Source organism: Poecilia mexicana, unplaced genomic scaffold, assembly GCF_051168715.1.
Source record: "Poecilia mexicana isolate PSO_F unplaced genomic scaffold, ASM5116871v1 scaffold_11, whole genome shotgun sequence".
Lineage (NCBI taxonomy): Eukaryota > Metazoa > Chordata > Actinopteri > Cyprinodontiformes > Poeciliidae > Poecilia > Poecilia mexicana.
The window spans coordinates 16,537,251-16,547,281 of record NW_028263380.1 but is presented as its reverse complement, the minus strand read 5'-3'; positions in this window follow the sequence as shown (position 1 = coordinate 16,547,281).

Sequence of the window (10,031 nt, the reverse complement as noted above, 5' to 3'; positions counted from 1 at the left end):
TCTGTATAGTCATAGTCTTTATATACGTATACTTACAGTTTTAGCTAATTTTTAAAAACTTTACTGTGCATTTGTAATGTGTGTATATATATATATATATATATATATATATATATATATATATATATATATATATATATATATATATATATATATATATATATATATATATATATATATATATATATAATTTATTTTTTTTCTGCTAAGGATTACTAGATGGAAACAAACTGCATTTCATTGCTTTGTACTTGACATGTGCAATGACAATAAAATTGAATTCTATTCCATTATAAATAAACTGAATCTTATTTTCATAGCTTATCGTATTGGGAAGTGTGGAAGATACATGCTTGCCACACCCACCATTTTAATGCCTTTTAATTATTTTTTTTCTTGCTTTAAGTTTGCGTATTGTCAGCAACAATAAGGAGTAGCAATACATTTCCTTCAAGGAATTAAAATTTATCATCCCTAAATATACATAGCCCAACTTAAATGATATAAATACAAATATTATTCATAGTAATATGAATAATATTCATATTACTAACAAGCTATAGCAAATAGTAACAATGGCAGCATTTAAGGAAAATCTACACTGTGGTTGAGGCTGAATGGTCCATAAGAATCTCGTTATGAACTTTTAAATAAGCTTTAAGCATCATTTGAAGACCAGTATGTTAAAAATAAAAGTTTTTTTTATCCTTATTGAAAGAACTCATAATGAAAATAGCTGGCTGTATGCACTGCTGTGGTTTGGTGCTTTTCAAATCATATTTTCACATCTGGTATATGGCTTAGATTGGATCTTTTTGTTGACAAGCGTTTCTGCTAAAATAAATTAATGATATTCTGAATTAGCATGCATGGCTGTCTGTGCATGAGCTGATGATATGACCTGACCTGATTTAAGCATTTTGTCTCAGCTCCCCTAAGGCCACAAAAGCACATATTTTATATATTAAGAGTCGAGATTTGTGAGAAAATCTCAACCAACTTAAATTTTTTTTTACCTCTACTAGTCAATAAGCTGTTGGGTTTACACTGCAAAACAGAAACAAATGCGTCAATATCAGGTTTCATTTCATGCTCCAGTATTTAGGATTTATATAATTTAGCTCCACACTTCTGTGTATCTAACCTGCTCTATTCAATTTAATACTTGTCTTTGCTTTTTTGTCTAATGTATTTTTACTCATGCACCAAATAACTAAAAAAATTAAATGGTAATAATTGCAAAGAACAATGTTTTTCAGGGAGCCTGATGTTTGGGAAGGTAGGTTTTCACAGTAGTAAATTATGAAATTAGTGCTTTTACATGGTGGTTCTACACTTTTGCTACTGGAAATATACCATCTCCACTTCTTGGAGATTTTCTAAGCCTGTCAACTGCAGCAGCAAATAATTTATTCATGGTATTCACTCATTCACAAAGGCCCAAGTCTTCCACTTTTCTTGTTTTGTAATTTTTCCCTCCAACAGGTTTACTCCTCTTATCAATACAAACTCAGAAAATCATCATTATAGGATTTCAAACAGTATAGTATCACTATCATTGACTAAATAAATACGATTTATTAAATGCTGCTAGACAGTTTGTTACAGCATCTGTCTTCATATTTTATAAGTGCAGCAGCCATTTTGAATTTTGCAATCAGGGTTGGTGAGGACTCTTCCGTATTGACACTTGTAGTTTCAAAGTTGATGGGTATTTCTGAAAACTTTAGTATTTAGTGTGTTTGTATCTTTTTCTGTCCGTCTCATTTATTCTGTTTTGTTGTTGAGTAAAAAAAAAGGCAGGAAAATGTAAATTCTAACATACAAAATGAATTTGAATTCAGGAATACATCTTATCCAACAAAAGTGGCTTTCTGTAACAATAGCTTGAAGATTGTGTTTAGACAAAAACAATGTTATGCATGAAGAAGGTATAACGTTTAAGAGAAAATAGGAAATCCCTAAAGAGGAAAGCTAAGACAGCAGAAGATCTTCAAAAGCATAAATGTAAACATTTGTTTTGATGCCAGACAATAAAACTGCCTCAGACTCCTGTTTGTGAGTTTAGATTAATTCAAACCTCTTTTATACGTCTGAAAAATCCATGTACAAAAACCCCAAAAGAAAGTAAGTACAAGAATATAAGAAGAGGTGTTATTATCTCAATTAGCTTACAAACATACACAATATCAAACTTGAACAACAGTATGTTAGCTAACAACGGTGCTAACAATGGCGCTAACAACGAGCGCGTCAACATGCAACGTGTCAAAAATACACTCACAAGCTTTCCAAAAGTTAGTAAACTAATTTACAATCGCACATGTGTGTTTAAATATAAACTCATACCTGAAAAAGGGGAATATTTTAATGGACGAACCAGACACGTCGCTTCTGCTCCAGCGTTTACTATTATTAGAGGAGGAAGTTCCGGTTCCGGTGCTCTAAAACGCTAGACTCCCCCTGGTGGTTGCATCTGACCACTACATCAGCCAAATCAGACCAGACGTTAACATCTTTAGCCCAAACTGCTGGCAAAGCATTACAACCAAAAAGAGTGAATGTACCTCTGAATGGTAAATGAATACATTTCAATCCAACACACATGCAAAGCTGAAAATTTAAACAATTCTAGAAAACATAGACAGAGTCTCCCATCAAGGAGTGAAAACACTAAGAAATATTACAATCTGAAGGGAAGAGCCTGAAATGGCATAAAACGGAGTCGTGTGCCTGGAGTGTTTCATTAAGGGAAAGCCACAACTGCTGCTCTCACAAACACAAAAGCAGCTTAACAAGACAGTGCACGAGGTTTGAAAAGCAGGTTACTTCCTTGCTGAAAAAATGTTTCTTTCCATGGCAACAAGGCATTGTTATTTTACAGTCCACTCCTGACTGTCACTGCCTTCAACTTTTCCTTTGCGTCTGATTTCTCTGCAATGCTCCTTTTTTCTCTTCCAGTGTTTATCCTTTTATCTTGACCTGCATCTGTTAGTTTCTTTCCTCCTCATTCCCAGTCTCCTCTTTCAGCATGTTTTCTTCTTCATCTCTTCTTCTCTACCCATCTTCACTTCCTTCATTATAAAGCTAAGAGGATTTGGTGCTGTCTCTGCTTGTGTGTGGTTACACCAATGTGTGTGTGTGTGTGTGTCTAGACCCAATTAACCCCCATGAATCTCTTCTCTCAGCTGAGTTATTGCACAAAATAGGAGATGTTCTTAATAACAGCTTTGTGTGCAATGTTTTCATCCTTCCGAAGGGGTGGCCAAATTGTTAAAGATGACCTGAACTGTGTCGGATTTCTGCTCTTCATCACACAAACACAGCTGAGACCTGGTCTGCAAAGTACGAAACTTCAACTCAGGGTTTTGCAAACACTACAGAGCAATTCTCCTGTTTAGCATTTTAGAGAAGTGACAGACTCAAAGATGTTTATGGCATGGTTACAGCACTTCCCACAAGGAGGCACTCGCTAAGTCTGTTTTCCAGATTATCATCTGGTGAAGTGCTTCAAATATTGAAGTTATTGCTGGTGAACCTACAGTTTTTAGTAGTCCTAGATCAATCAGTTGTTTTGTAAACATTCAACACATGAATATTTGTAATATAAATAAAAGAAACCACAAATTGGAAACACTGGATTACCAAATAATCATAGACAAAATAACTGAAAAACCAATCCCAGTCTTTGGGATTATAAAAAAAAATCTCACAACTTTTAAAACACATGGTTTAACATAACAGATGTAAATTAAACTCGATGAATTTCAAACACATCATCCATATTTTAAACACAGAAGCTTAAGAAATGTACATGAATGACAGGAATCACATAAAGAAAAAACTACATACATCTCTGAAAAAATTAAGATCAGTTTCTCTGATTTTACTGTTTATAGGCCTAAAATGAACATTGTTCTTTTATTCTATGAACTACTGACAACATGTCTCTGAAATTCCAAGCAAAATTTTTATATTTATCTGCAGAAAATGAGAAATGGTCAAAATAATAAAAAAGATGCAGGGCTTTCAGACCTCAAGTAATGCAAAGAAAACAAGTTCATATTTATTTAGAAACAACAAAACTAATGTTTTAACTCAGGAAGAGTTCAGAAACCAATATTTGGTGGAATAACCAGGAGGAGTGAAGCTGTGTATGCAAGCTCTAATAATGTTGGGTAAAAAAATTCACTGCAGAGTTTTAACTAAGCAAAATGGTTCATAATGAGGAAATAAAATGAAATAGTGATGATAATTTACTTGTCTCCTTGGTGGTTTAATACATTTATCAAACAAAGTGGCAATTTGTCCTTAAGAGTTGCAACCAGAGGAAACGTCACAGAAAAGGTGCATTTGGGTTGTTAGATGTTCATACTTGGATTAATGTGCCAACTGGATTAGGAAAAATAACAAAGTTGGGAGTTAATCCACCAAATTTTGATTGGTAACTAATCAAATCTGTGATGATATGTAGATCAGCCTCTGTCACATGTGAAATGTGTGTTTCTAATTTTTGCTTATGCAACTTTTCATTCATTATTTTGTGATTAAAGAATTGCTGTGAGTTATAGTTTTAATCTTGCTTTACCCCATCAACCTGCCAGCGACTGAAGATGGAAATTAGCCTGTATGGCTAACTGAGGCATATTTACATGATGTACTGAAGCACATATGTTGAATGTGTATGTTGGATTTGTTCCTTTAAAATAAAGAAATAAACTTCACCAAAGATAATAGGAAATGTCTCATTCTACGAAAATTACAAAGAATTTAACTTGCAAAAATGGCTACAAACCACAAATTCATTGGTTATTAGTATCAAGGTTAGACGTATTTTCATGAAAAACACTGATCAAATTTAATTTGAGCACATTTCCACCTCCTCGTCTTATTTCCTTTGAAATCTGAAGTAGAGAAGCAGACTGAACCTGACGGACTCACTTTGAAGACGTTTTAATTCGCACAGTGGGGAGGGTAAATGGATCACCGGTGCTCCTGCCGGTTGTGTTAGATCCAATTAGCAAATAAACAAACACAATTTGAAACTGCATTAAATTTATGTATCAATACTAGCATGAAATTGGCATCAATCAGTTGGAAACTAATTCAATGCGATGGAAAAAGCCTTAATTCTCACTGAGATGTGAATGGAAGCTGAAATGAAGCTGATTTTGTGTTTACATATTTCAAAATCCCTTTTCAGATGTACAGTTTTAGGGTCTCTGTAAGTAATGGTTTGCAATTAAATGCTCCCCACTGTTCAGCATAAGAGGCAAAGATGTTGAAGTGCTATATAAAAAAAGGCAGTACGAGCGTTTTGAAACTTAAGCTCTCATTTGAAATATTGCTAATAATGAACGTAATAGGCATTTGTCCACATATGAAAACACATCTGAATGCTTTCGTAATGTGAGGTGACATTTATCTGGCGAACGTACCGGAGTTGAAAGACGTAAAAGCATTTCTTAAGCATTTTATCACAGGTTGGGAGCATAAACAGGAAATTGAACGTGTGGTAAAAGGTGTCAGGGGCCCATTGAGGGCATCAGGTGTGCCACAGCTGTGAGCGTAGACGGGTTAATAAGCCCTCTGTGTTTGAATTAATGACTCTTAAACCTGTCTGGATATATGTCGGCCTACATTGTACATGTGTTGGCACAGCCTTGGCTTTTTAAATACCAGCTCAGCTTAAACGTTAAAAGGAATTTTAGCTGTTTTTTTTATTGCCTATGTAAAGTTTAATTCCATCTCCTAAAGGAGCTTCAGGATCAGCATACATCTTCATGCTTAACGATCACTGAGAAAAAGAACATCAGAAAATCCAATCAGTACAAAAAGAAACTGCAGACAAAACCCAAAGCTTCCTTTAAAGTCCCAATAAAGTTTAAAATTGTTTTTAGAGGCGGTTTATTTTCTTTCTAGGACTCTGTTATTATTACAGTATTTCCCATTGAGGAGATTGACTTGTACAAAAATAAATCCAGTGGTGTCAAACTCATTTTCGTTTTGGGCCAAATCATGATTATGCCCTAAAGGGCCGGTTGTGCCAGAATGTATTGATAAAATACGTTCACAAACTGTTAAAATATCAATGAATTCTTAAAATTAAATAACATTATTGAGGTTCTCTTCCGTCCCTCCAGAATTCTGTGATTCTTTTTGTGATTTGTGCAATAAAAAAATCAAAGTGTTTGTGGTACTAATTTGGAAATATTTACGCTTATTTATGTCGGTAAACGTGACTTTTTGTTACTCGCTGTGTAGATTATGGACTATAATCTGACATCAGTCAAAGCTGAGGCAGCTGTTTAGTACGATTAAGAAAGTTTTTGAGAATTTTTGAGAAAAATTTGCAATAAACTCCCAATTATGTGTTAGTGTAAAAAAAGTGTGGGGATTTGTCGATTTTGCGTGAATTTCCATTATAATTCTCAAGAAACTGGAGGGACTGACTGATGTAATCTGGCAGTAAAAAGACAAAAACCGCATTGATTAGATAGATAACAATATTTAAGCACATTTAGAGATTAATAAAGAGAGGGAAACTGATCAGAGTTGAGAGGACGACGTGTGGAGTTAATTAGAGAACAACCTTAGAAAAAACTAAACCTACAGCCACAGGAACACCTGAATGGTTAGGTCAAATCAGATAGAAGCTTAGAGTGGCCCAGTCAAAGTCCTAAATCCAAGTGAGAATTTGTCACAGAATTCGATTATTCATGTTCACAGATGCTGTCCATCCAATCTGATTGAGCTTGACCCAAAAACATTTCCACATGTGTAAAGTTGGTGAAGATGCTTTGAAAGGTGAAAATACAAAGTATCAAACTGTGTTTACTCAGGGGAGCTGAAAACAAATGCATGCCACACTTTCCAGATTTCATTTGTATAAATGTTTGAGCGCTGTGTATGATTTAACTTCCACTTAATTATGCAAGAAATTCCAATAAAATACCTACAGAAAATTGTGTCTGCACTTGAAAAAGGTGAAGAGGTATGAATACTTTTCAAGGCAATTTATAATGTTTATAAAATAGTTTGTTTTTGATTTGGATAGACTTTTTAAAGGGATGACATAATTTACCAAATATAAGCTCTAACTGTATTTTCCTCATGCTGTTATTTAGAGAGGCAGGTAAACATTTCTTTAAAAGTTTCAATGAAAAATGAAATATTCCTTCAACGAAGCCCATCGAGTTAGAGATCTCCCCTGGATTAGTTTTCAAATCAAGCATCGAGATTCATCATGACTAATGTGATTTCCAGTTTAATACTAGCAGAGGAATATTTCTGGGATTTGGATTGGATTGGTGTTTTATCGTCGAGAAATTGCAGTTTTATTGGATGTGTGGAATCCACAACTCTATCACATTTTTTTTAAATAAAGGTAATTTAATTTCTCCGTATGTGATGGCTTAGAGGAGGCTCTGTACTTAAAACGATTCAGGAAGCACAGGTGTAATTTTCTGTATAACTCTTGTGTTCAGAGTCGATCTTAACCTGGTTTTAACTTCTGTTTTGTTATGTTATTTAATGTTTTACAACCGGGACAGACAGGCTTTTCTCATGAGGGTATCAGCTGTTTTTACCACCTAATGAGACATGAATAGTTTTTATATTGATCTTCTGTCGATTCTTCTATTTCCTGTTAAATTGTTAGATTTGCAGAAACTAACCACAAGGTTCTACATACCTGCCATGTGAGCTATAATCTAATTTTCCTCATTTCTGTCTCACTTCTTATCTCTTTGTCCTGACCCTAAAACATAAATCACCTATAATAATTCTCGGGGTGCAGCAGTCATTTTGGGGGTATCAGGTGCTCCGTGTGGCCCTACCCTAATGAGCCACATGTGACCAGTTAAAGAAGGGACCATCTGATCTGTCAATTCGCCTCATTACCACCCAATACATATTAATGCCCAGGGTCACATCTTATACATACAACATACATATTCATAGCACACATGCAGAGCCGTATATGTGTCCTGATGACACGGACATGATGGCTTTACCAGAGGTGTTCAGGTCTTTTCATCTGTGTTTTGGTTTTATTGCGTCTGACCACATGCAGGTCACTTTTACAGTAATTATCAACCCTCCTATTGTTTACAGTCCAATGCTTTTTGCAGGGCACGAAACACCAATGATATATTTATTGTGATTTTCTAAATTGGTTCTCCAGATTTCCTGAACTTTGGCTGTTTCAATCCTTGAGCCTCAAGCGTAAGCAAGAGAACAACTCCATAATGCAGGAAGAACATTTTGATAAATTTAGCAAAATCCCAAGTAACATCCTGCAGCTCTCCTTTAAAAAAATATATTTGGAAAAAAAAATGCAAAGACATCAGAGTACACATAAACCTTTGGTAATCCATACATTGTCTTCTGTGTATCTGAGATTTACCAGTGGATAAATACAGACATCTCATTCTGGGTGATCCAAATCCAGTTTCACTTTATTCAAAGCCAAGAATACAATCCCAAGCTAAGAAGGGATATTGTCCCTCCTGCAGGTTTTGCGTTTGTTATGTTTCTTTTACAAATGTGCGCAAAACTTTGCCAATATTTCACCGATGTCAACAAAACAAACAACAATTTTGCAAGAGCAGTGTTTCCAATAACAAAGAAACGCAATTAAAGTCATGTGGATAAGTGCGTTCACACAATAAGTCAAAAAATAAAATAAAAAATGCAGCACCATCAAGCTCTAACTACTTCCTGTCTTCTTGGTTTGCGTCAGTGACAGCATCCGGTTGTTGATCATGAGTTGTACAAAGTGAAAAAAAGATTTTCCTTTGCAGCTTTGCAAAAGAAACCAATTTCAATATGGCCAAAAAAAAAAAAAAACCCTCATCATGGCACCAAAATGTTTTTTAATAAAAAAAAAGTTTTTGGGAAATTGTTGGGTTTCCATTAAGCGTATTTATTTTAAAATATTGAAATTGCACTATTTTAAGGTCAATGAAAATACAACTATTGATGGCAGAAAAGAGAAAAAACGGCAGAAAGAGGCAATAGGTGGCATTTCAAGATATGAGAGCTTCCTGAGTGACTCATTTTTGCTCTTCAACAATCTTCTACTGTCGATGGAGCAAAGCTTGCTCTGAAACCGAATCCAGTCAACCCAGAGAGGAAACCTGATCCAGACCGCACCTTGTTTCAATATTTTTTTCAGATTCTCTCCCAAGATACTGTTCAGTTTTCATGTTGTTTATTTTACTCTAAATAAATCATATAAGAGCTGCAGAAATCTTCTGGTTTACTGTTTATTTTATGTAGGCATTACGTATTAAAACACTTTTTCCTGGACCTCAGTGTTAGAAGAGCTGACTCTCATCTCTGCTGGTTCACATTAAGCTGGGCACTGATTCATTGCATGCTGAAGACACCAATAGAACCACATAATCTGCAAACACCCAACCCAGACACTCTCCTCTCCACAATGCTGCCAATGAACGCTGCACCCAGGATCAGAGCAGGCGCAGCGCTGACGAAATACAGCTTGGTTTGAGTGTACAAGATCTGAATCGCCTTCAAACAACCCAGATGATCCAGATTCACAAAACACTCCAACTAAAGACACTGAACCTGTCTTCAGATCCATTAAACACAGAATAAAACTCCCACAAGGCCCTGAGACATTCTTCAGAGGTCAAGATGAAAACCTCACACCATCCCGTAAGTTTTCTTTTTGAGACTGAGAAAAGTGTTCTTTGATAATTAGAACATCAATTTCTGAACCCGTTCCTTCAAAAAGCCTCCCACCACCCAAATTTTCCACTCCACAAGTGACACTAAACAGGCGTGTCATCCCAACACCGTAACAGTAATAAACTATAATTGTATTGCATGTTGTTACACTAATATTACACTGAATTGCTTTACTTTGGTGAGTGGTTTTGCCAGTTATCTTTCCACTTACATGTTGTTTAATTTGCTGATTTTTTGAAAGCTTGAAATATTATTTCAAGGACAATAAAAAAAAGAAACAGTTTATTCTTGTTTGTTGTTCCTTTTTCATCTTGCTA